Genomic DNA, 24,605 nt, shown 5'->3' on the forward strand with positions numbered 1-24,605 from the left:
GTGGTAGAATAAGCTCGGTTTATTTAAAATACTTCACCTTATTCTGACAAATAAATAAATTGATTGATTGAATAAGGCCACATATACCTACAAAATGTCATTTTTTCATAATTTTATTTCTAAAAAGGGAGAGTTATAAAATTTCTCGTATACGTGGGGCACACGATAAGTTTCCGGAATGAATAAGAAAAAAATACCGTAAATGGTCAGAAATGAATTTATTGTTTCTCAAAATATTTCCCGTTAGCGTTAATCACTTTTTATAAGAATGAACCAATTTTGAAAACATTTATGCCCAGGAGTGGCGTGACAATCTCTGAAACATATTTTTCATACAATTCAGGTGATGAAAATCGTTGACCGCGCAACTGGTTCTTAATTTTTAGAAATAAATAAAAGTCACAAGGTGCCAGGTCGGGACAGTACGCGGGATGGCTCATAAGGTCTACGTTGTTCACCTTCAAAAATTTGAGATTAAGTTATAGGCAGATTAACGTAATGTCGTTATAATTAGCAGCCGATAGCGCTACAAAATGTATGATACTAATATGTGCAATCTTCACAGCACATAAGTACCAATATACATTATTTACATATACCTAGGTTTACTTTACTTACTTTACCTACATTCAAAGATGACTTATCTTGTGTACGTTATTTTGTGTTTTTATTATTGTTATATTTTATTTTATATGTAGCCGTTTGTTGGTCATGTCTAATTTTTAATGTTTTAATCACTCTTTATTACCATTCAACTTTAAAAAATTATTCTGCCTGCTTTTCTTGAACAAAAGGCAATATCAGTGTGCAGACTAAGTTAATTATAAATGTCTGGCATATTTTATTGTTTTTTTCGCTCCATTTGCCGTCGTGTCACGTCGGCGTGCAGCGTTCGCACGTCTCTAAAGGACTGCATTCACTGAGCGCTGAATACTAAATATCGGTAGTATGAATTTCTCACAAGGAAATCACTGTTTTTGTATCCAAGTGAGATCTTTTTACAAAATCATATGTTGCCTTCAAGATTTATAGTGGAAACTTCTCACCCTTGATTTAATAACGCCATATCTGCAAGTGACAACTTTTTAGAAGAAAGGTTAGAAGATTCTACGAACGACTTCATTCTCTCCGTGGCCGAACGGTTATCATACTGGACACGCAGAGGTCCCGGGTTCGATTCCCGGGCCGGGAGAAATATTTGTATGGCTTACATTTATTTCTTCCGTGAAACTCACGAGAGATATAAATATAGGCTGTAATTTGTTGTCTGTGTAACCATGGCAGCCATGATACAGGGTTTCCCTAGTGTGTGCGTTATTAAAAAAAACGAAATTAGTCGCTTACTTTTTTATGCTTAAATGGTAGAGTTATAAAAGTTCACTCGTACAATGAACGGCATATCAAGCTGACATTTGGTCGAGCACCTCCCGTCCATCTTCAATACTCGCCGAGCTATAAGGCTCTGAAATTTGTATAGCGGCCATCTTGTTTTTTCGAGTTTCGAATTTTTTTCACTTCCTATAGAAACCCCCCAAAATGGCAGTCATTTTTAGTTTGAAGACTATTCCTGTAGGTGTTATACATTCGCCGGGCAGCTGGTGTCCTACCTGATGCAGTCCATTTTTCGAAAGTTTCGGATTTTTTGGTACTCACTTTTTTCACACACACAAAAAAATATTTTAAACTCGGGACCCATCGTGTATATAACCATATTTTATTTACCTTAAAATTTCGGTCGTGACAACGTCTGTGGTCTCGAAGGGGCAGGGACAGGGAAAATATGTTTTTATAGACGATTAAGTCCCGAATTTCAAATCATATAATATATATTTCTTTTACTCAAATATCGCGTATGGAACAGAGGAACGGATCAAGATGTTTACCGTGGTAATGGATGTTTAACGTGGTTGTGTTGCTGGTGGTGGTAGTGGCCTCCGTACATATTCTGTATTATGTAGTTCATATAATTTTTATGAATTTCACGTGACGAAAGCACTTATCATTTGATATGTGGCTCTACTATGCCAAGAGTGCTTCTTATTAATTAAACTGCACCTAACATTCTTAAAATGAGGCTGTATTTACAAACACCTCCTAAGGTGATAATTTATTTAAACTTTATTGTGCAATTTACTAAGTACAAATGACGGACTTAATGCCATAAGACATTCTCTACCAGTCAACCATTGGGCTAAACAGAAAAAAAATAGGTTGGTCTACACTTAAAACCAAGAGATCAAAATACTATAAGCTAATTGTTAATTTATACATATGGTGTAAAATAAATAATATAATATAAACATATACATTATATATTATAATACCCGTTATGACATATGGAACCCAGACGTGGCCAATCACGATATGGCTAGTCCAACAGTTAAAAGTTGCTCAGCGAGCTATGGACGAGTTATGATCGGAGTTTCTTTGAAGGACAAAATATGAAATGAGGTTATCCGACAGAGAACCAAGGTAGTCGACATAGCACATAGCTGATAGAGTAAGTCAGCTGCAGTGGCAGTGGGTTGACCATATCGTCGTAGAACCAATAACCGATGGGAGAAGCGAGTTCTTGAGTGGAGACCACGCTTGTGTAAGACTCCCTCTCTCCCGCCCTCTGACCAGATGGAGTGACAATATAAGAAAAGCTGCTGGCAGTAAATGGATTCGACAAGGTGAAGACCGGGCGAAATGGCGCATATTGAAAGAGGCCTATGTCCAACAGTGGACTGCGATAAGATGATGAAGATATGTAATAATAGACTAAATGTTAGCATATCAACATTATGCAGTATTGATTTAGACAATTTGTCAAAAAGATGTTTTAGCATCGTCGGGGTGTTCTTCGTCGGGTTGTGTTCGTCGTCGTCGGGTTGTTCTTCGTCGGGGTCACCACTTTACCATCGTCGGGGTCACCACTTTACCATGTGTTTACATGGTATAAATAAAATATATATGTTGTGGATATTTGATGAGAGTTTACTGGATACTGAATGAGTACCGAATGAGGATTGACTGACTCTGGTTGACTGAGTGAGGTTTACATTTTGTATGAGCTACTTATACTAATTTGGTACGTGTGTTCTATGCTGATGCACAAGGCATGATTGTAACTTTGCTTGTACCAAGACGTGCCTGAATGTCGGAAGAGGGTTAGACATTCTGGCACGTCTGTGGCTGGTACAGATGTTTACACAACATGCGTTTGAAAGATGTTGATCTGAGCTTGTCTTATGTGTATGGCCAGTACGACAGGGCGCGACTTGCGCGAGAGTGACGTGAAAGCGGTTCGATTTTTTTCATTACTGCGATGACAGTTTTGGTATACATTTGCAACACAGAAATGTCTTACAGCAGAAGTATCGTTTGTCCGAAAACCTATTATTAGAATAATTATTATACATACGTATTCTTTGGACAGAAATTTGTTTGGTCTAATCATGTTTGTTCCATATAATTTAGATTGCTGAAAATTCGTTTCGACAAAATTATTATTCTTAGATAAAATTGTACCTCCATACAATTTTACCGTACAGCTCCAAAATTCTGGACTGTACTTTGCTGGTGCACAGCTAGTCCACTTACGTAATTTTTGTCATACCATTGTGCTATGTTTTTGCTGTCATCTGAAATGTAATTTAAAAACAATGGTGTAGGTTTAGGTTAGGTTAGTATATGAAAAAGCCGCACGAGCTGAGCGAGCGCGGCGAGCGTGCCGCGACAGCGGCCGGCGAGTGCCAGAGCCGAATTTGTTTGCATTACCTAGACGGTACGATCCCTTCTTGTAGGTTTAGGTTAGTATATGAAAAAGCAGCACGATCCGAACTTTCCGAATTTTCTAAAGATGCGAGGCGCTTTAATTTGACGAGTTGTATTGTGCAATACGTTCTAATACTTTCAATATCTGTAATAAGAAATAATATAACAAAAATGTATCATGGATATCGTTTTTTTACTTTATCAATTAGATACATTGGTCAAACGGTTTGTTGGGGAAATAAAAATCGGGAAAAGAATAACTTGTTAATATGTCAAAATAGTGAAACATTAAATGGTGTAATGAAAAAAAAAACCGTAACGTGTTTTCGGACAAATGAAACAAAATCTATTCAATAAAAATCGAAAGGTTTTCGGAGAAGCAAAATTCTGTAAATCATGTTTCTAGCTTGTGATAGGACCAATGTCCAAATCGCCATTTGTAAAACGTGCTTATAATAATGTAAGAAAATTATTATAGTAGTTGAAATTAAACATTCAAATGGTGTTGTAAAAAATTCAAAACTTTCTCTCACCATCGCGACACGAAAGTTTGTTTTTAAAGTAATTTACTATATACTATTGTACTCAATTTAAGTGTAGAATATCTTAATCAGCGAAAGATACTGTATAGTGTCTTGTGTGCTAATAAGCGTTGTGTTTAAGTGTCGCTTGGCGCCTTATTAACGTCAAAATAAGTTTTTGTTAATGTGGGTGTCTTTTGTTTTCACCTGGCTTTACTAACGACTATTTTTACGCTTCGCCACTGCGGACGAGTTGTCGAGCTCGAGTGTCTATCTCGAGGTACATTTCAAAATGTTCTTAATTGCAGACTAAGATCATCAACAATAATCACGAGTCAGTAACAGGTCTTGAGTCGTCGCTTTTTTTAAATATAATTTTCACCCATATATTTGGGTAACGCGCTACTGCATCGATGTAAACGCGCGATTGCATCGTTACAAACTCGCGACAGCATCGATGCAAACGCGCGATTGCATCGATACAAACGCGCGATTGCATCGATACAAACGCGCGAATGCATCGATGGAGTCGCCTATAAATCCCAAGTGTAATTTCACCCGCATCCTTACCCTTCAAAACCGGAACGGAGTAATGCTGACATTACAGTTTGGCGGCAGAAATATGTAAGGTGGCAGTACTTCCCTGGACGAACATTATTAATCATCATTCCTAATGTAATTTTATTCAACACAATTCCATTTTGCATGATACTTTGTTTTTTATTTATATGATGCTATTTATCTGCCAGCATGTGTTTGTGTATTATTGCAATATGATAAAAAATAAAATAGACGTAAATATAGCTCATGCTATCTTTAATACAGTGGCATAATAAAATTTATATTTTATTGAATCTTCAAAATGAACACTTTGCGTGATACTGCAGTGCAGATCGACACTGAACTTTCGATACAGAAATATATTAAAGCGATTTGTGTAATTTCACCGGATGAAACATGTAAAAGCCTTGTTTCAGAGACTCTATTTAATGCCACTCCCATCATTATGAGATATATATGCGAAATTTGTATCTTTGTACGAAGATATAATTTGTTTAAGAAAGCCAATGATGTGACTAGAGTCCGCTGAAACACGGATAGACTTGTACTTGACAATATACTTATGACCGCTAAATACTGCCTGGCATATATAGTAAAATACTACTTGAGGTTAAATTATAAGACTCAAGTTTATTATGTGACGATGTTTCGCTATTTCAACGAACTTACAAAAGCGGTTTAATCAAAATAATTTCTATGACAAAAGCAAAGTATTTACACAAAAAATATGACATAAAATATCATGACGTAAACTTTTTATCATTCTTGAGGTCAATGTTCTTGACATATTTTTTTTGTAAATTTGTAACTTGTAACTTGCTTATTATGTCAATTAAGTTTTCTAACTAGACATTTGCATCATATTTAATATATGCGAAATACTGGCTGCGAGGCACTGTTTTTCGTTAAATCTTCGGTTATGCCATGTTTTAAGTAAATAATAATAATGATAATAATAATAACGCACACACTCACCATAACCCCACATTAGGGAAACCCTGTGTCGCGGGTGCTATGGGCACACACACATAGACAACCACAAATTACACCCAAACTCAAGAGAGCAATAAATGTAGGCCATACAAATATTTCTCCCGGCCCGGGAATCGAACCTGGGACCTCTGCGTGGGAGTCCGGCATGGTAACCGTTCGACCACAAAGGCAGTTATATAATGAAGGAATTATTATTACAAGCATAGAAATAACGAATATGCAAGTAACTTTGCAGATGTCATGTATGATGATGTTTCTATTTTATGTTGTGTCTAAAAATATATTTGAATAAACTAAGCAAAATAAATCGATGCCACAAATAAAACTATTAGCACAGAAAACAAAGAGGACGGAACAAATAAGCGGCCGATCTCATCAAACAGGGCACGTACACCGAGCGATAACCATCTCCTCTAATGAAAAGCACTAGTTCTGATTGCGACCCCACTAACAGTCTTAAAGTTGAGGAGTCCCACTCACACACTCACAAAAACACCCCCGACCCAACCCACGAAGCCCGAAGGAGCAAGATATAAACTCTTCCCATTTATAGAGACCTCTCTCGCTCCTCGCGTTTGTCCAATTTTGTGGTACAGTGAGCAATAAGCAACGAAGTTGGAAAGTTCTTGAAACATTGGTCAAAAAGTGCGGGGGGAGGGAGTTAAGGAACGAAAGAAGAAACACCCCGCCAACAGTAGCGAAAACTGGAATGGACGCCCCCGCAAGGAACGATTGTGTTGCCAGATTTTAAATTCACTATTTAATAAGCAAATTTACAAAGTACATTTCATGTAGGTATAAGTTTTTAATGTAAACTATTATAAAGTATAACATTTTTTGATCTTGCAATAAATCGCTATTATTTTAGTATTTTCATAACTAAAATTAAAAACAAAATGGTTTTAATTTTCTTCAAATAATAGGCAAGCTTGACACTATGTACTATGGACCATTCTTATCGTAAGCGGTATAGAGTTGGATTTAAGTCTTAAGTGTCAAGCTTGACGTGCTCTTGACTCTGTATTTATCATAAACAACTTTTCTGTTAAGGCAGTGTTATATTAGAGAATAAAGACAAATGTGTGCAATTAACTTAAGTAGGTAAGTAAGTAACTTAATTTGTTAAAGTTAGTCAAAAACAGTACAGAAATAGGAGAATAAGAAATCAAGCAAGAGTCTCAATGACAACACCGCCGAACCTTAAAGTGTACCTCGTATCGATCCACGCCCCTTCTTAATACCCACTTTGTAGGTTGTCCATTAATTATGCCGCCACTGTGAAATGGAACCGTTTCAACCGTTTCATCCCGTACCCGTTTCGTCCATTTTTCTATTTTCAACCTACGACACGACTTGACGACGTTTCGCTATTTTGCTTGTTCACTAAGAGAAGCACTGTTAAATGTCGCCGTGTGTAACCACATGGTGATTTTTGGCAGTGCTTCTGCATCGATTCTATCGCGATGCAGTCGCTAACCGTCTACCTTTACACACACTTACGCAGCGATACAATTGCGGTACAAACGCGATGTTAATGTGATGCACGTTTTGAATGATGCAACCTCCTATGAATCATAAGTGTCGCGGTGCAATCGCGCGCTTCACAAACGCGCGTTTGTATAGCTGCTAAAAGACGACGTAATAGTTCCAAACACGTTTGTGTTCCAAAAGCTGAAGTACTTAATGTGTATTAGTTTGATGCATTTGATCACATGTATTGCGATGTTTAGGTATTTGATTATAAACTTTAGTATATCGGCATGTGATGTAAAAAGCGACTTTCCAGCGAAAAATTGCTAAATAGGTGTATAGTGTAGTAGCAAAGTTATAAGTCAGTTCTAAGCTAAGTTGGAGAAGGTTTGAATCGATCACGTGGAATAATGTAAAAATGTGTTGTCGACGATCGGGTACCTTTTGGTGACGATCGGGTAGCGTCATGCAAAATTTAAAAGCGTCTATTTGCAGGGTTTTAGAGCGAGATTGTATTAATTAGGGAGTTTATTAGGACGTTACTTGTTTGTTGTTTATTTGGTTTGTTTGATTCGATTTTGAAGAAAAGTAAAAGAAATACCACATAAGGGTATTTTACATCACTACTGCATTGTGTTCTGTAATCGTAAAAAATAGTCATACTTTCCTATACAAAGACCGTGTATTTACGATGGTAAATACACGGTCTGTGTACGGGAAAGTACGAGTATTTTAAAACGTTAATAGTTTTTTTTATTATATAACACAACGATATCTATATATACTAGCGTACATTTAAATGTTTTATTTTTACGACGTTCAAGTCTACTTAAGTCATGGTAAAGAATATAATAATAATGTGAATGGGTACAATACAAAAAGTTATAACAAAAAACCTAAACCTAACTGTATACAAAAATCTAAGTTTGTAATATTCTTGGTGAAACTTGTGATGATATCTAATATTTTGGTTGCCGTGAACTCAACCAAGTCAGGATAGGAGATAGGAGAACTCTTCCTAGCTCGTATCATAAGCGGGTAGGGTACTTTCAGAATTCTATTGACTGATGATAAGAAGGTATTGTCTATAGATTTTTCTCCTTCTAAGGAGATGACGAAGTTTATTATTACCATAGTGATTTTTACAATTTTTCCTATTATTACCCTCTAACTCAAGGCACCGAGCCTCTTGAGAACCGGATGAAGTCTGTGTCAACGGGCTGATCTAGGACCCGAATGATAAGATCCCTGTGCAGTCTTGCTTGCAGAGGTAATAATAAAAAGGTTGGGTAGGGTGGGCACTACAATCAAAATTTAGTATAATATAGTATTGATTGATATTACTTAACTGAATGGGAAACATATTAACTTTGAATAATTTACATAATTTTCTTTTAAATTGTGTGTTGCTTTATTTCTCTGTTGAAGGTTGGCCCAAACACTACTACGATAGAAAGGAATATACTAAGAACTTAATTTTCATGGGAAATAATGTTGTGCTGCTATCTGCACGCTATTAGTGATTTTAAAAGACAAATAATAAAATTGTATTCTGATTTGTATCTACTGCCGCATGAGAAAAGGGGTCGAGTAAGCTATTGTGTCGAGAAATAGCAATAACGTAGTAATTTTAACATTTTTAGTCAGTTCAGTATTTTCATTAACCGTCATAATAGTATTTTGTGTAATCGTTGTGTATTTAGGGTTGTTAAAGTCGAGTACCGTATTTAAGTAATAGGTACGAGATTTTAAGACCTAATTATGTAACGATTGCGTACAAAATTTTATCTTCGATATTTTACTAGAAACACAATCAATATTTCATGTATATTTTGTTAACAATTCATGACAAAAAAATTACACGCAAGCCAAATAAACGCTACAAAATAAAAAACCAGGCGAAAGAAAAAGAAGTGGCCAAATACCTCTTACATTTTAATCAATCCTTTTTTTTTACAAAGGTTTATGGCCTGGTTGCCAAGACCTTTAGGCCAATTTAACCAATCACGATGCAGTAGAGCGTTCGAGTTGCGTCATAATTGATATATTAATTAGCAAACATACGCCGTTCTTTTTTTGAAACTCATTATAGTTGTAGTGTACAGAACTATAATACTCAATATAATTCTGTGTACGGAACTATAATGAAATTTTTCAGTTCAATAGCGAGTTCCATACGCAATACGAGTTTTGAATTTTTATTGAATTGATATTCAATTACATTTTACGTGAAATTACACCACTAGTTTGTTATAACTAGTAATACAAAGATTTACACACTTAGAAAAAATTCCTTCGATCCGGCCGAATTCGCACCGACGTCTTCTAGCAAACCGTGGCAGACGTTATGTCAATTAAACCACGGAACGAACCAGCGGACCTCACGAATTTTTTTATGTCCTTGTTGTAGTATTTTTGTATTTGGTTTTTTAACGACTTTTTAACCGTAGCGCCATCTATGAGAAATCTATGAAAGTAGAGAAAATAGACTTTTGATTCAGAACTAAAAAGAATCCCTTTATTGTGAGGTTTATGAAATTATAGTTGACTGATTAAAGTACAGGAGTAGAAAAACAATATTAAGATCACTAGCTTATTTTCTAGCGCCTTTTTTGAATTTACAACTCCACATATTAAACCGAATTTAATATAATATATTTACTCTACAATATTAAATTCGGTTGTGTGAAGTATTTAGAAATATAACGTCAGGCTAGTAAGCTAGTTTCGTAGCAGTAGTGCTCCTTGTAAAAGAGTTCATTCCGGTTTTGAAGGGTAAGGGTGCTAGTGAAATTACAGGCACATGGGACTTGTCAACTTATGTTTCAGGGCGACAGGCGCAGTGGTAGTGTCCCTCAGATTTTTGCGATTTAAAGCTCTGACTGGCAATGCAATGCTATGGACAGGCGTGTCGGTTACCACCAGACGCACGACTTGTTCGTCATTCTGGTAGACAAATAAAAATGGAATTCGAGAAGGTAGATTCGCGCATTTTTTTTTTTGCTTCTTGACATTTTTGGATAGGGAAAATCCCGTAATGACATTGTTATCATGTTTAAATATATAAATGTACTATTATATTACACTTTGTCAATTAACTGTGTAATAACTGCCCCCGTGGCTGAACGGTTAGCATGCCACGCAGAGGTCCCAGGTTCGATTTCCGGGCCGGGAGAAATATTTGTATGGCCTACATTTATTTATCTCATGACTTTGGGTATAATTTGTGGTTGTCTGTGGTGTCCATGGTTCATGCGCATGGCGCATGCGGGGCCGTAACTGGGTGCGCGTAAAAAAAAGAAAAATTGCACAATTTGTACTTTGAAGCCTTGTTATTGTTAACAGCAATGAGTTCAATTTAAATCATTAAGTCAAAATGAGAACGGTGTTAACTTATAGTAGAAAAACTTAATAAAATTAAATAAAAATTTTGTGATGTACATACGTCTTGCTTTTTGTGCTTGCTTGCCAATTTTCCAATTTTCCAAATCCTTGAAAGATATTAACATGTTTATTACTGTATTTTCAATAACTAGTTACTTCCACAAAATCAATACATAAACAGAAATTGTAAAATCAAACCAGTTCTTAGAAGTGGGTGATGTTATTCCGGTCTTATGGACAGAGATCTCGAGTGGCAATTAGGGTCGCCACACACATCAATCATCTGAAGAGAGTAAGACGATCGATTTTCGATAAGCATGAAAAATAAATACGACCGACCTATACAAAAAAGAAGGACTTCCTATAGTGACCACACCTGAAGTATCTATTCTCGACAATCTCGTCGAGGTGCGAAGATACATTTATGGAATAGACTTGGCTATTATCGGAAATCATAAGCCACAAAACACGATAGAACAATAACAGACAAAAGAGATCGGCGAGTTTATTTATTAAATAAATAACAAAAATTTACCGTTTTTTCGTTTTTTATGATGTCTAGTGACGGGATGAACAAGTTGTGCGCCTGGTGGCTAGCAATACGCCTGTCCGTAACAACTGCACTGACATGTGCCCATCGCCCTGACACATAAGTTGAAAACTCCCATATACTTGTAATTTCACCAGCATCCTTACCCTTCAAAACAGTAACACAGTAATGCTCACATTATTGGCGGCAGAAATAGATAAGGTGACAATACTTCCTGTGACGAACTGTTTCACAAGGAGCTCTGCTGCTATAGAAATAATTTATTATGTACCTAATCGAAATATAATTCTAGATATACAGAAGTCGTATAGGCAGCTGTAGTTGTTTTGGTGTTTCGTACGATGATCTCGAGTGGTGATTAGGGTCGCACATACATTAATCAAGTGGAGAGAGTAAGACGAGAGAGCGCGAAAGTATCGTGTTGCAGCCCTGGCAACTTATTCTGTTATAAAACACTTTAAAAGTGATATCGTTATTTCTTACAATAAGAAATATTCTCTGTTCAACAAATATTATTTTACATATATAGGAACTTAAGTAACAGGCGGTGCGCACACGTTGACGATAATTACGACAGCCCTCGATTACGATTATAGCATTGGCTTATATGGAGTTGCTTTCTGCATCAGTCTCAGCTTCCACGTCTCAGAGTCGTACATCAATGCCCAGCTGCCAGTATTTGTGAAGCTTTGGGCGACTTCATATAAAATAATATTATGTTAAAGTCGTAGCGGGGGCATGTCGCTGCGACAGGCGTCATGTGAGAACTGCCTTACCTTGGCAGCGACATTGGATGTGCTGAATACAAGAGCTCTATACAGAATATCCAATCCGTTTCCATTTCCTTTATTGGCTGGGCTGTGAAACGAGGTTCGGATTTCATACCTACCTTTCGGCTGGAATAATGTACTCAGCTGTTGAACCGCAGATCGAAATCAAAACAGAATGTCAACCCTTCCTGCTATCCATAATAGGAGCAGGGTTGCGATCAAATGACACCTGGGTTGATCTTTGTTAACAGGGTTGGCGCTCATTAAAGATCACTCTTGGACGTTTATTTATTGAGGTACTGCTTGTATTTATTGTTGGTACTTAATCTTACAAGGGTATTTTATAAAAAAAGCAACGATAAAGAAAGTTGTAAACAATTTGTTATAATCCGATATACAAATTGAAAAAAAATAATGCATTTAATTTTTTTTTAACTTATATATCGGAAATATTAAGAAAATATTTTTAAAGTTTAAGAATAAAATCGAAGTAACGCTATGAAAATAAATGTTTTACAAAGATTGTATTTACTGTCTTTGGTATACAACGATATATAGATGAGTATGTACTTTTACCTACACTCAATTCCTTCAGCGAGACTTGCGCCTCAGAATTGGGCGCTTCTAAGGAGGGGTCGCGGGGCACGGGGAGCGCGGGGCAAGACACTCGATCAATACCAACCCGACTTTCAAACTGCTTTCACCCTCACGAAAGTCGCCCGGACTCTGCCCGAGCGGAGCTCGAGGGATACCCAAAGAGATGTTTTACAAATTTTACCATTTTCAATTTAAAAATGAAACACGTCGCACGGGTATAACCACTATATGTCCATGGTTGCTGGCAACTCTACATAGACTCCACAAGTCATAGATATCGATAATTGATTAGTCAATCAGCTACTATATAAAATTTAAGGAGGTTATACTATCAATCATATTGACGCTTTTGTTTTTACTTAGGGCGCTTTCAAATTTGATGCTTGAATTTTCATACAATATTTTGTCTGCAAAATACTGCGCTTCTAAATATTATATGAAAATTAGTAGTGACGAGGCTTAGCGCCACAGTAGCACGACTGCAGCGCTTCTGCAAGCGTCCAATGAAGGGCCCCTTATGATGCGAACGTAATACTTATTACGCCAACGTTAGATCTTGATAGTAAACGTAGATATATGAAATGAAATCTTTGAGACTACAGTGTGCATGTGCTTAAAATACAAGCCCTATAATGCCGCGCTTAAAATATGTTTTTGTGGAATTTATAATTATGTGAATCTTACTTTTGAGTCTCTTGTTGCATAAGTTGAAAATCTGGTAAATTGTAGAAAAGTATCATCTGAAACAATAGCAAACAAAGATATTATAATAATTGTATATACGCAACGTAATTATTTATATGCAAACATGTTCAAAAAATTAAATTCCAATAATAATCACAAATTTTGGGACATTGCAGCAATTACGCTTGGTCTCAAATTAGGAATTCCGAACATTACATAATAAGCACCAGATTAACGAAATTGATTCCGGGGCCACTACCCGGGACACCTTAAAAACATAACCAACATAGAATAGTTTCAATAAGACTTTCTAATCAGGTTCCAATAAACTAATCGGATTTTAAGTACATGGAGCCTAACAACTACCAGTCGTTATTGACATTTTGCATTTCTAAAAGGGATACTTTTACTTCGAATTATTCATAGATGACACTTTCAATCAAAACTAAGTTGTCAATAATTCACTCAAACTAAATAACAACACTACTTTGTCTACGATACTTTTTACAAACGTCAGTTTCGACCTCTATCTCACCTGGTGGAAAGGTATGTAGATAATAATACTATGTTCCAGATAACCACACCGATTGCCTGGTCTCAAACTAGGGAATTCTCTGTACTATGAGAACCAGACAAACGGAATTCAATCTGAGGCACTTCCCAGAGCACCCAGACGAGAATCAATTTAGAAAAGTTCATTTGCCAAATTGGTCCTACCGGGAATGCCTCACAGCGTCCATAATGTTAAACCCTTTGGCTACCGAGGTTGTTAATAGATATCGAATGTATTCTAGTGTACTTATTGACATTGTGTAAAATCTTAATTCAAATTGACTTTTCCCGATAAAATTGATTCATTTTTCAGTATCTATTGAATGTTTAGTTTTTATCTTTATTGTCATGGTCATTATGTTAAGAAAGGGTTGTTCAAAGAGCCTTAATAATAGCGTTACGTCCGTATTTGGGGAAAAAATAGAGTAAGTGTGTTTAGCACGCTTAACTTGAGCCTGAAGACTAAAGACATCTCTTCGTTAAATTGACAATTTTCTTTCGAAAGTGATTTACTACAAAAGAGAAGAGTGTCCTAAAGAGTTAAGGGTGCTTCTGGATTTCTTTATCGATTATTCCATTAAACTTTTATCCAAGTTCACTAATGATGATTTTTATATTTACCTTCAGAAACTTACGTTTGCCACAGATTAAGCAGTAGATTTTTTGAAAGAAAGAAATAAGAACACTAAAAAGGCAAATCAAATCATTTTATTCGTCATCGTGGGTACAATAAAAATGTTAACATTTATTTTATGATCGCCATGACGTGCCATCAAGGAATAAACTCGTATGCCTTGACAGAACTACTATTTTAATAATATACTATTATTATTAATTATGCTTGTCTAATACTTTCAAATAATAATAATAAAAATACCAATAATAACAATCTTTAACAATAGTCATAAATCACTGATTATAAACTTCCACCATCACAGGACAGTGGAAAAACCAAGTCTTAAAATCTATAACAGTTAGGACATCAATACAAAAGTAATTTAATCAAATCAATGTAAATAAATTAATGTCATACAGTCACGTTCGTCTCAATAATAAATAAAATAACGTGAAATTAATTAACAAAATTCCTCACCATATTTGTGCTTATGGAAATTCACATTGGTAAGAAGAATTAAACGAGTGAATTAAATGTATTAAAGACACCAAACAGATAATTTGATGACGGGGTAACATCAACTCTATATGACTGCCAGCACGTCTTCGGCGCAGTCTTCACGTGCAGCCCACCCCCACCGCTTAACCCCCCTAGCGCCGCCCCCATGTGTCTTATCGGGCCTCAGTCGTATAACTAGCTACACGGAGTATAAAGGGTTGTATAATTTTAAGACCTTGCGGGCGAGGGTTGAATGGGATTTTCGTAGAACAAAGGAAATTATGGCGTCTTGTCTGATCGTATATTATGTACCGTGTTCTGTTTGAAATAAATGAACAAGAGAGTCAAATGTGTTAATGTATTATATATATAACTTTGTAACATGTAGAAGAGATGCGTACTTATTTAGCGCAGGTATTAGAAGTAAGTCATAATAATATTTATAAAATGTTACTGTGGCTACTGATTGAGAAACAGATTCACAAACAATTTGATCAACTTTTAAATTGAACAAGTTTTCTGGGAATAAACAGAGTACGGCTCAGTCGGCACCGTACCTCGCCGTGAGAGTGTAAGGGTCATTTTGACCTATAGGTCATATGCACGAAGAAGCTGACGTCGGAACGTCGAATTCTGAAGCAGTTTCAAATAAAAAGAGTTTAAATATTCTTTAAACTGGTTTGTTAGATGCTGGGAATTAATTTAAAAAGTTGTGTGAGAAAGTGGTTACTTTCTCGCCATATGTAAGTACGTATGACGGTAAAGTTAAATTTATGAGGTTAAAAACTACTTTTGTTTACGATATTAACTGTTAACGTTTTCTACTCTGATGAGAAACAACAACATATGAGGATACTATTATAATCGTGCCCTTGTTGTAATAAGATCACATACGCAAAATGGCAACATTTCAGGAGAGAGGTTTACAGATTCTACGAACGAAATTAGTCGATAACTTTTATATGAAATGTATATATGAAATACGAGAATTATAAAATTTCACATATACGAGTATATAATTTGTTTCATGTAGTCCGTATTATTTTTAAGACTTCATGTGATAAAAGCACTTTTGACATAAGGTCACATGTGGCTTTATTATGCCACATATTTCTTATACGAACAATGACTATTACTCCTTTTTTTAACCCGACTACGGCAAAGCTAAAAAGAGGGCCATGATTTTAGCAACGTATCTATATGTATTAAGTCTCCCTCTGAACCTGAACCTCTCCACCGATTGTAATGAACGGGACATACTTGGATTTCTCTTGCTTGTATTTGGATAGTTTTTTTATGATATTCCAATGTGATGTCTGAGGTATGGCATAAAGTTATGATCTAAAGATAAAAATCATCGAGGCTCATAAAAACACTAAAATTCACGTATTATTAGTATAGGTCACGATCATGTCCATCATAATCAGTCTATATACATCCCACAGCTAAGTATGGATCTCTAAGAAAAGTGTTTTAATTTACTGAAAAAATTGAATCCACAGACAACGTCTGTGGCCCAACGGTTTGCACTGTTACATGACTTGCGGAGGTACCGGGTTCGATTCTCGGTAGGATCAATTTTAAAAATGAACTTTTCTAAATCGGTAACGGTCTAGGTATTCGGGATATTCTCATAGAGTGAATTAGAATGACCGTTGGTACTCATAGTACAGGGAATTCTCTCGTCCGTGATCAGGTAATTGGTGTGGTTGTTTGGCACATTAAAAGATCTTGTCTGTATCTGTCTGTGGTATTGTAGCTCTCAGATTGATCTTAGAGGGATGGAATAAACAATACCCCTTTTTACTATTAAAAAGGAGGAGTTATACGTTTCGCCAGTGGTGCTGTACGAGCCAGTCCCTCGCATTGTCTTCGCACTTGCATTGTTAAAAAAAAGAAATCGAATGCAAAACAGTTCGTTACAATTAGAGAAAAGAAGAATTGCTCATTTTTTAAACGTTAAAACAGAGTGCTTCTGTAAAAAGCGTGCTTTCTAAACGATTTTCACTAAACGATTTTTAGTTTGTATAGACTTTTTTAAATTGTATTAAAATAAAAAAAAAAAACGGAAAATAAAAAAGAAATTATTGTAATATCCGGATTGTTACCAAAAACTATAAATAAAAGTCAAAGTTATAAATCTAATCTAATGCTTCAGAGGTAATGAGTTCTAGTTGACGGGCCCACGACATATCTTTATGCATATCATTTTCACTTTTGTTTTAAACTCATTAGGAACGAATTTTTGGTATAGTAAGTTTATATAGATTTAAAAATTTTTTGATTTGTTTATTATGATATTCATTCATTTTTCGTGAAATTACTCCACTAGTTTGTTATTATTTTACTAATACAAAGATGTCTGCGACCCTATAGCTTGGCATATAGACACAGGTTCGAGTCTTGTCAGATCAAAGGAATTTTTCTAGGGTTTAACTTTTCTATTAAGACTATAGTAGCGGACTGTATTAATGGAGTTACAACCAAAACCAAACCAAAACAGAAACAATAGTGACAATAACAAGAAAAGGCGCCAAAAACAAGTATCAATATAAAACTAAATTGCCAAAAAGACTATATAAAATATGTAAAAAAGATTTGTAGCGACTGCTGCGATTCGCTATAATCAGTTATGTTATAGCGAATTAAAATATATCTTAGAATCGTCCTAATCGTAAAGGAAAACCAAAGTTAGCGCGGTAGGCTAAGTCTTTATTAAACTCTTTCTTTTGAGAATATCCGTGCCCAGCGGAGACAAGTATATATAGGTTGATAATAATAACTTGACGAACCTGAAAACTCTTATTTTATTCTGACGTTTCTACATTTTTGTGTCTTATACAATATCTTCGATAACAATCTACAAAGCGCCAAAACGAAACTTGACGTGGGTCAGCGGGTCGCGACCGATAGGTCATTTCGGTCATAAACGGATGTTGAAGGGTTAAAAGAGGGTTTATTTTTGTTAGAAAAGTTTCGATATTAAGCCGATGTGAGATTTGAGTAAAAGATACAAGTTATGATTGAGATTTGGTTATTTATAGTGAGAGAAGAAATAGCTGACCATTTAATCGTGAGGCAGTCGACAAGGCTCAGGACCTTATATTATCAATGTATATTTTATGCTCTTACAATTGACATAAGGTATGAATTTCAATGCTCTGAGACGCAGAGAGAAATGCGCCGCGATGCCCCGAGGTCGGTTTGAAAAGCATTGCAAGTGATACCTTATTCCAATTGAAATAGCATACAAAATATATATTGATAAATTTAATGTCTTCTGCCTTCCCTTACCTTACTAACGGATTAATAGAAAGATGATATACACATTATCGTCATCATCATATTGCCCCTACATGTTCCAATGCTCAGCACGAGTCTTTTCTAAGGACGGTTTGGGTACTGTTCCTAAACATTCACGAATAAAATGTCACGTAAACTTCGAAATTAAAATTACAGGTACATACTGCCACAGAGGTTCGAATCGTCAACCTCTCAGAGAGAGCTAAGCAGTTTTTTCAAGGGGTTACAGATATACAGATATGTTCCATGTTTATATATATATTACGATCTAATTTCTGCTAATAAATTAAGCTCTCTTATGTACATGCATAAGAACGTACCTATTCACAACAGAAAGTCCCTATTTACTTATTGAATATTCCAAAGGCCTACTCGAGGCCGGGTGAGCCGCACAATAAATAAGATTCCATGCAAATGCCTTTAACCCAGTGGGCAATAAATTTTGCAGCAATTAGAGTTAATCGCGAGCAGAAAGCGGCTAGGATCTTCTAGCGGACCGCGATCAATATCAGGGGATGACAACACTTGGTACAATACTTTGAGTTTAAAACGACGATGTTTAATTTGCGATAGCTTGTGTCAAACAATTTTATACACAACATAGACATATAATAACAACGCACACACTCTACATAGTCCCGCACTAGGGAAACCTTGTGTCGCGCGTGTCATGGACACACACATAGACAACCACAAATTACATTCAAACTCACGAGGGAATAAATGTAGGCCATACAAATATTTCTGGGACGTCTGCGTGGCAGTCCGGTACGGTAACCATTCGGCCACGGAGGCAGTATTAAGTATTAAATTTATATTAAATATAAGTGGTAACGAAACGATAAAAACTGCGATAAAAACCGAAGTGAACCCTTTAACTTTGCATAGTCGGGTAGTTTAAATTGTTATTATATAATATTATTTAGAAGAAGAAATGCAGGGACAATACATATTAAATGATGTATTATTAGCTCTTTGACGATTTGCTTACCTGCCAATTGTCATTTTGAGAAGTTGTCCCTCGGAGAATTAAGGTCTGTGACATACTATCATCATACTAGGTGGTTAAATAGATTATAAACGACAATTGCTTTCCTGCAACCATCCTCAAATAATAGTTAGCTTTGTTGGTAAAATGTATGAATTATTTTAGATTAATACTTTCTCATTATTGTCTTAAGGTCTGTAATATTAAATTAATATTAATGTTTTCATCGATAGAAAAATATACGAGGGTGTTCTTTTGTTAATCATTATTGCGCCTCCGAAAAAGTATAAGTTTTGAATTGTCTGAAATCAATGGTAGATTTTTGTCAACCCAATCTATTATAGTTAAGTAATATAAAATGTTGACAACCACTGTGTCAGTTTATACGACACTAGTTCATATAGTTTATGGGTCGCCCGAGGCGTCTGTAATAAAATCTAGACGCGACGGCCACGGGTACTTGGCTGTTGGCGAACTCAGAGGATAAGGCGTGCCAAAACCTCCGCGATATAAGCTATCGTTATATTATGTATTTTTTATTGTTCAAAATGTTTCTATTGGTCTTTAAATATAAAAGTCCGATACTATCTACTAAGTTTACCACTGTGTTTTTTACTATGCGTTTGTTAGCTTTAATTGTATATTTGTATGTTTTATAATTCAAAAGTCTGGGTGTATTGTATTGCTTCCCAAATAGAAAGTCATCTTTACTTGGTCGATATTCCCTTTAGACGTACTTGGAGCTTTTCATCATCTTTTTTCGTGTTTTTTTTTATAATATCAAACGACGGGGCGAATGTTTGCGAGCAGATACAACCTGATCTTTAAGGTGCGAATAAAGAGATATCTTCTGGGACAGCGCGTTCCATAGCAGATCGTATCTTTGCTCCAGGGCTAGGTAGTGGTCAAGAGGAAGTCCATTTACTTAAAAATGTCAATGTTGAAAAAAACAATACAGAGCTATATATGTATATCATTTTCATTTCTCAGTTTTTACCCTGCAATAGGATAGCACGACTCTCCTAGTGCAGGACAAAAACCCTCCTTCGTTACTTCCACTCATCGCGACTTAACGCCCCTACAATCCATGATCACATATGAGCATCTAGCTCGTTACGCCATCTCCGTTAGGGTCTTCCATGTCTACGGCTTGCATAGGGTGGAATCCACTCTGTAGTAAATAATGACTGAAATTAAATTATGGCATAAAAGCACAAAAAGCATATAAATATGTAGAATAAACTCTTGCATTTACATACATTTTTTTAAGAAATTAAGTGACGAAATGAATAAATCGTGCGCTTGGTGGTAAGCGACTCGCCTGTCCGTAGCACTCAGAGCTTTAAATTCCAAAGTTGACAAGTCTTATGCGCCTGTAATTTCACCAGCACTCTCAACCCTTCAAAACCGGAGCGCAATAATGCTCACATTATTTCTTGGCGGCAGAGGTAGGCACTGCCCATTTCAGTATCACAATAGTATTGTTGGCTTTTGTCTCGTGGATGGCCATTACCTAACGCCTTCTAATTGTTTAAAATTGCAAAATTACAGATTAGGTGTATTATTATTAGTATTATATCAACAGAAAGCACTATGCTCTTGGTCGAAGGTGAGGTAGGCTCTGTTACGTCATTAGAAATAATAAAAGTAACTTATAATTAGAATTAAAAATGTTCTAACTCTAAATTCTTTTAAATTCCATTCTTTGCCTGTTGTATTCTATGTACCTAGTAAAATATTCTTTTCTGCTGAGTGCAGTATGGTTGGTGGTTGGTAAGTACGTTATTTGAGGTTTCAATCACTCGTAGCCCCGTACTAGGGAAACCCTGTATCACGGATGCCATGGACACACACATAGACCACCACAAATTTCTAAAGCCTTTGACGGGGTCTGCCACGCAAGCCTTTTAAGCAAGCTTCCATGTTATGGGCTTCCCACTGACCTTTGCAATTGGATCTCGGATTTCTTGAGTGAACCTTCCATTCGAGTGGTCTTAGAAGGCTACTCTTCCGAACATATGGTGATAGAGCCGGAGTTCCTTTAGGGTTCCGTGTTGTCTGCAACTCTCTTTCTGCTGCATATCAATGATATGTTAATTCCAGGTACCTTTGCGTGTGCTGATGACAGCACAGTTGTAGATAGGTACTTGACCAATGCAAAGGTCAGTGGAGAGGAAATCCAGTCTTGTCGAGAGTCCATGGTTAGCCGTTTAGATTTGACGCTCAAGGCAGTCTCCGATTGGGGCGATGCCAATTTTGTCATATTTAACGCTACCAAAACGCAGGCGTGTCTATTCTCCACTAAACGGAGTTCTTTTGAGCTGACTCCGACTTTTCGTGATATATCCATACCGATAGCCGACCGTCTCTAGCTACTTGGAATGGACCTGTCGTCCAATCTGAACTTCGGCAGATACATTGAATCCATGGCCAAAAATGCAGCCAGGAAACTTGGCATCCTTTCCAGGGTGAGGCGTTACTTCACACCGGGACAGTTGCTTCAGCTGTATCAAGCACAAGTCCGGTCGTGTATGGAGTACTGTTGCCACCTTTGGGATAGCTCTGCTACATATCAACTGGCCACCTTGGATTCAATTGACAAGCGTGCCAAGAGGCTTATAAGTGACTCGGAATTAGGAGAGGCGAAGCTGCAGATCCTTGAACACCGCCGTATTTTACAGGATATATCACGGTGTATATGCGATGAAATTACACGATTTATTCCATTTCTATCATCGGGGGACTAGACGTATGCTTGGCTTCGACCCTATGTTGTGGATATTCCAAAGATTCGCGCGAAGCGTTACGCTTCCACATTATATGGCGAACGGCTATGGAGTGGAATTCCCTGCCTGCAGATTGTTCCCTAAACGTTATTATTTGGACCTTTTCAAGGCGAGAGTAAATAGGCATTATCTAGGTGTGCATGCTCCATCGTCGACCTCATCGTCACTTTCCATCAGGTGAGATGAAGCTCAAATGCACACTTACATTAGAATAAAAAAAAGAAAAATTACAACCAAACTAGCGAGAGAAGTAAATGTAGGCCGTATAAATATTTCTTCCGGCCCGGGAATCGAACTCGAGACCTCTGGCAGACCAGCATGGTGACCGCTCGGTAATTAAATATTTAATCGAAAAGATACCCGTCTCTACTTGCCAGGTGAAGCCTGAAAACCGTCAAATTGCTGATAGAATTAAGCAATTATTTTATTTTAAATGTTGTATGTTGTGTGTTGAAGAATAAGGTATTCTTGTTTATTTATTATTTACTGTAACTACAATGTGCAAATACAACCTACGTGCACATAGTGGTGGTAGTATTAGGTACCTACAAATTAGATTTCAAAAACCTGTAGTGTTTATCTCTAAAGTATGTTCGTCAGGTGGTAGAGAATTTTCGGTAACGTCAATTCTAAAATTTCCTAAATAAACGTATTACGTTGAAGTCGCAAGCGTAAAATCTTCGGGTACTAAAGCGAGCACGGGTTATCCTCTTTGCATCGTTTCCACGGCACTTGAACTGCTCACTTCTCTTTGAATACTAAATTAGGTTTCAAGACTTTAATATAGAGTACTCTGTAGTGTGTGCATAATTACTTTGTACCAAATTAGTTCTGAATTTATTTGTATCTAGAATTAATTAATTTTGTATTGTACTAATTATAGCACGTAAGAAAAAAATTACATTATTACTAACATTAATATGGATCATGGTGCGAAATAAATAATTCTATTCTATTCTATTTGTACCGACCTATAAATATAGGGGTACTTCGTATTTTAATCATTTCAGGCCAAATAATCATAAGCCTATACAAATCAGTTTCTTAAATTGTTGAAAAGAAAACCAGGAAAAACAATACAATTAGTAATTTGTAACTTACTTTATAATATCTGTTGACGGGACGAACAAGTCATGTACTTGTTGTTAAACTACACGCCTGTCCATAACAGTTGCAGTGTCACTCATTGCTTTAAATAGCAAAGATCTGAGAGGCACTGCCATTACGCCCGTCACCCAGAGACATAAGTTGACAAATCCCGTGTACCTGTTCACCAGCACCCTTATCCTTCAAATACGGAACACAGTAATGCTGACATTTCTGCTTTGCGGCAAAAATAGATAAGGTGGCAGTACTACTCTGGACGAATTCTTTCACAAGGAGCTCTACTGCTACTAAATCTTTCTTTAATTAAGTTCTTTGATCTATATAATCTATCTAAAAGAAAAAAGATTCCCAGGCCGAATAGCGAATTTCGTCTCTACCTATTTAATCATATAGTTATTATTATTACGACCTAAAGGACAGTTTTATCCTAACAGGTTATTAGAATATTTAAGCAGAGGCACTAAAACTGAAACAACGGCGCAGTATATACAAGAGTAGAGGACCGGAAAAGCAGATTTATATTACGACCCAACTAAGATCATAAAACTATACTATATCACCCACCCGAGTATTAATATCCCACTATTTATCATGACCCACCCCCCTCCTTTGTATAAGAAACACCCCGGTAACAATCTAGCAAACAAGTTTCGACAACGACTGCTATTCAAACGTTCGGCGCTAACATCGCAACTTGTACTGCGCTGTTCTTAACTCGGACGCTTCAGCGGTCGCTCCACGAAAATTGGATCTCGCACTCTTGTTCTAAAATCAACTTTGGGTTCTCGAGTATTGGTTTACTTTTCCAATGATATTTGGTAAGGAAAGTGACGTCGTGCGGTGAGGGAAATTATGCCTTAACTATGCTTGTATAGGGGCAAGAGTCGTTTGGGGATATGTTTCGAGCAGCTCGGCGGAAGGGTAGAGCCGTAAGGAAGTTCGGCGATTATGTTTAGTCAGCGCTGGTGTAATGGAAAGGAAGTAGAAATTGGGGCCTGTAAGATGCGGTCGTAAGGCGGGCGTCGGCGGCCGGTGCCCCCCCCGGGCCGCGTTTGGGAGGGCCGTGGGAGGGACGATTTGTTTGTTTCTAAGGTCCGCTCTAGTTCGCAGCTGCGGGTAGGATTTAAATTTCGCACTCGGAACGGTCTTTGTCCATGATGTCCTTCTCAGTTGCTTGATGAGGTGCCTCTTTACAACTTTAAATTGAAGTGCTCTGAAATTTAAAGGATTTCGGATTCCAAACATTTGTTGGTGTTCACCTACTTAATGAAATTAGATTATGCCCGCATTCATTTTCAGGAGAATTGCGTGGGCTTATTCTAAAGGCTTATTGCTTTCAGAAAGGGCTAAGTTTTTCTGCCTATTAGCATATAAGTACTATGTATAAAAATATATTTAAATAATGGTAACATTGATAATATGAGTTATATCACCACATTAAGATTTAGAGAAACTTTTTGTTCTGC

This window comes from Hyposmocoma kahamanoa, unplaced genomic scaffold (assembly GCF_003589595.1).
Source record: "Hyposmocoma kahamanoa isolate Upper Pololo Valley unplaced genomic scaffold, ASM358959v1 192, whole genome shotgun sequence".
NCBI classification, from domain to species: domain Eukaryota; kingdom Metazoa; phylum Arthropoda; class Insecta; order Lepidoptera; family Cosmopterigidae; genus Hyposmocoma; species Hyposmocoma kahamanoa.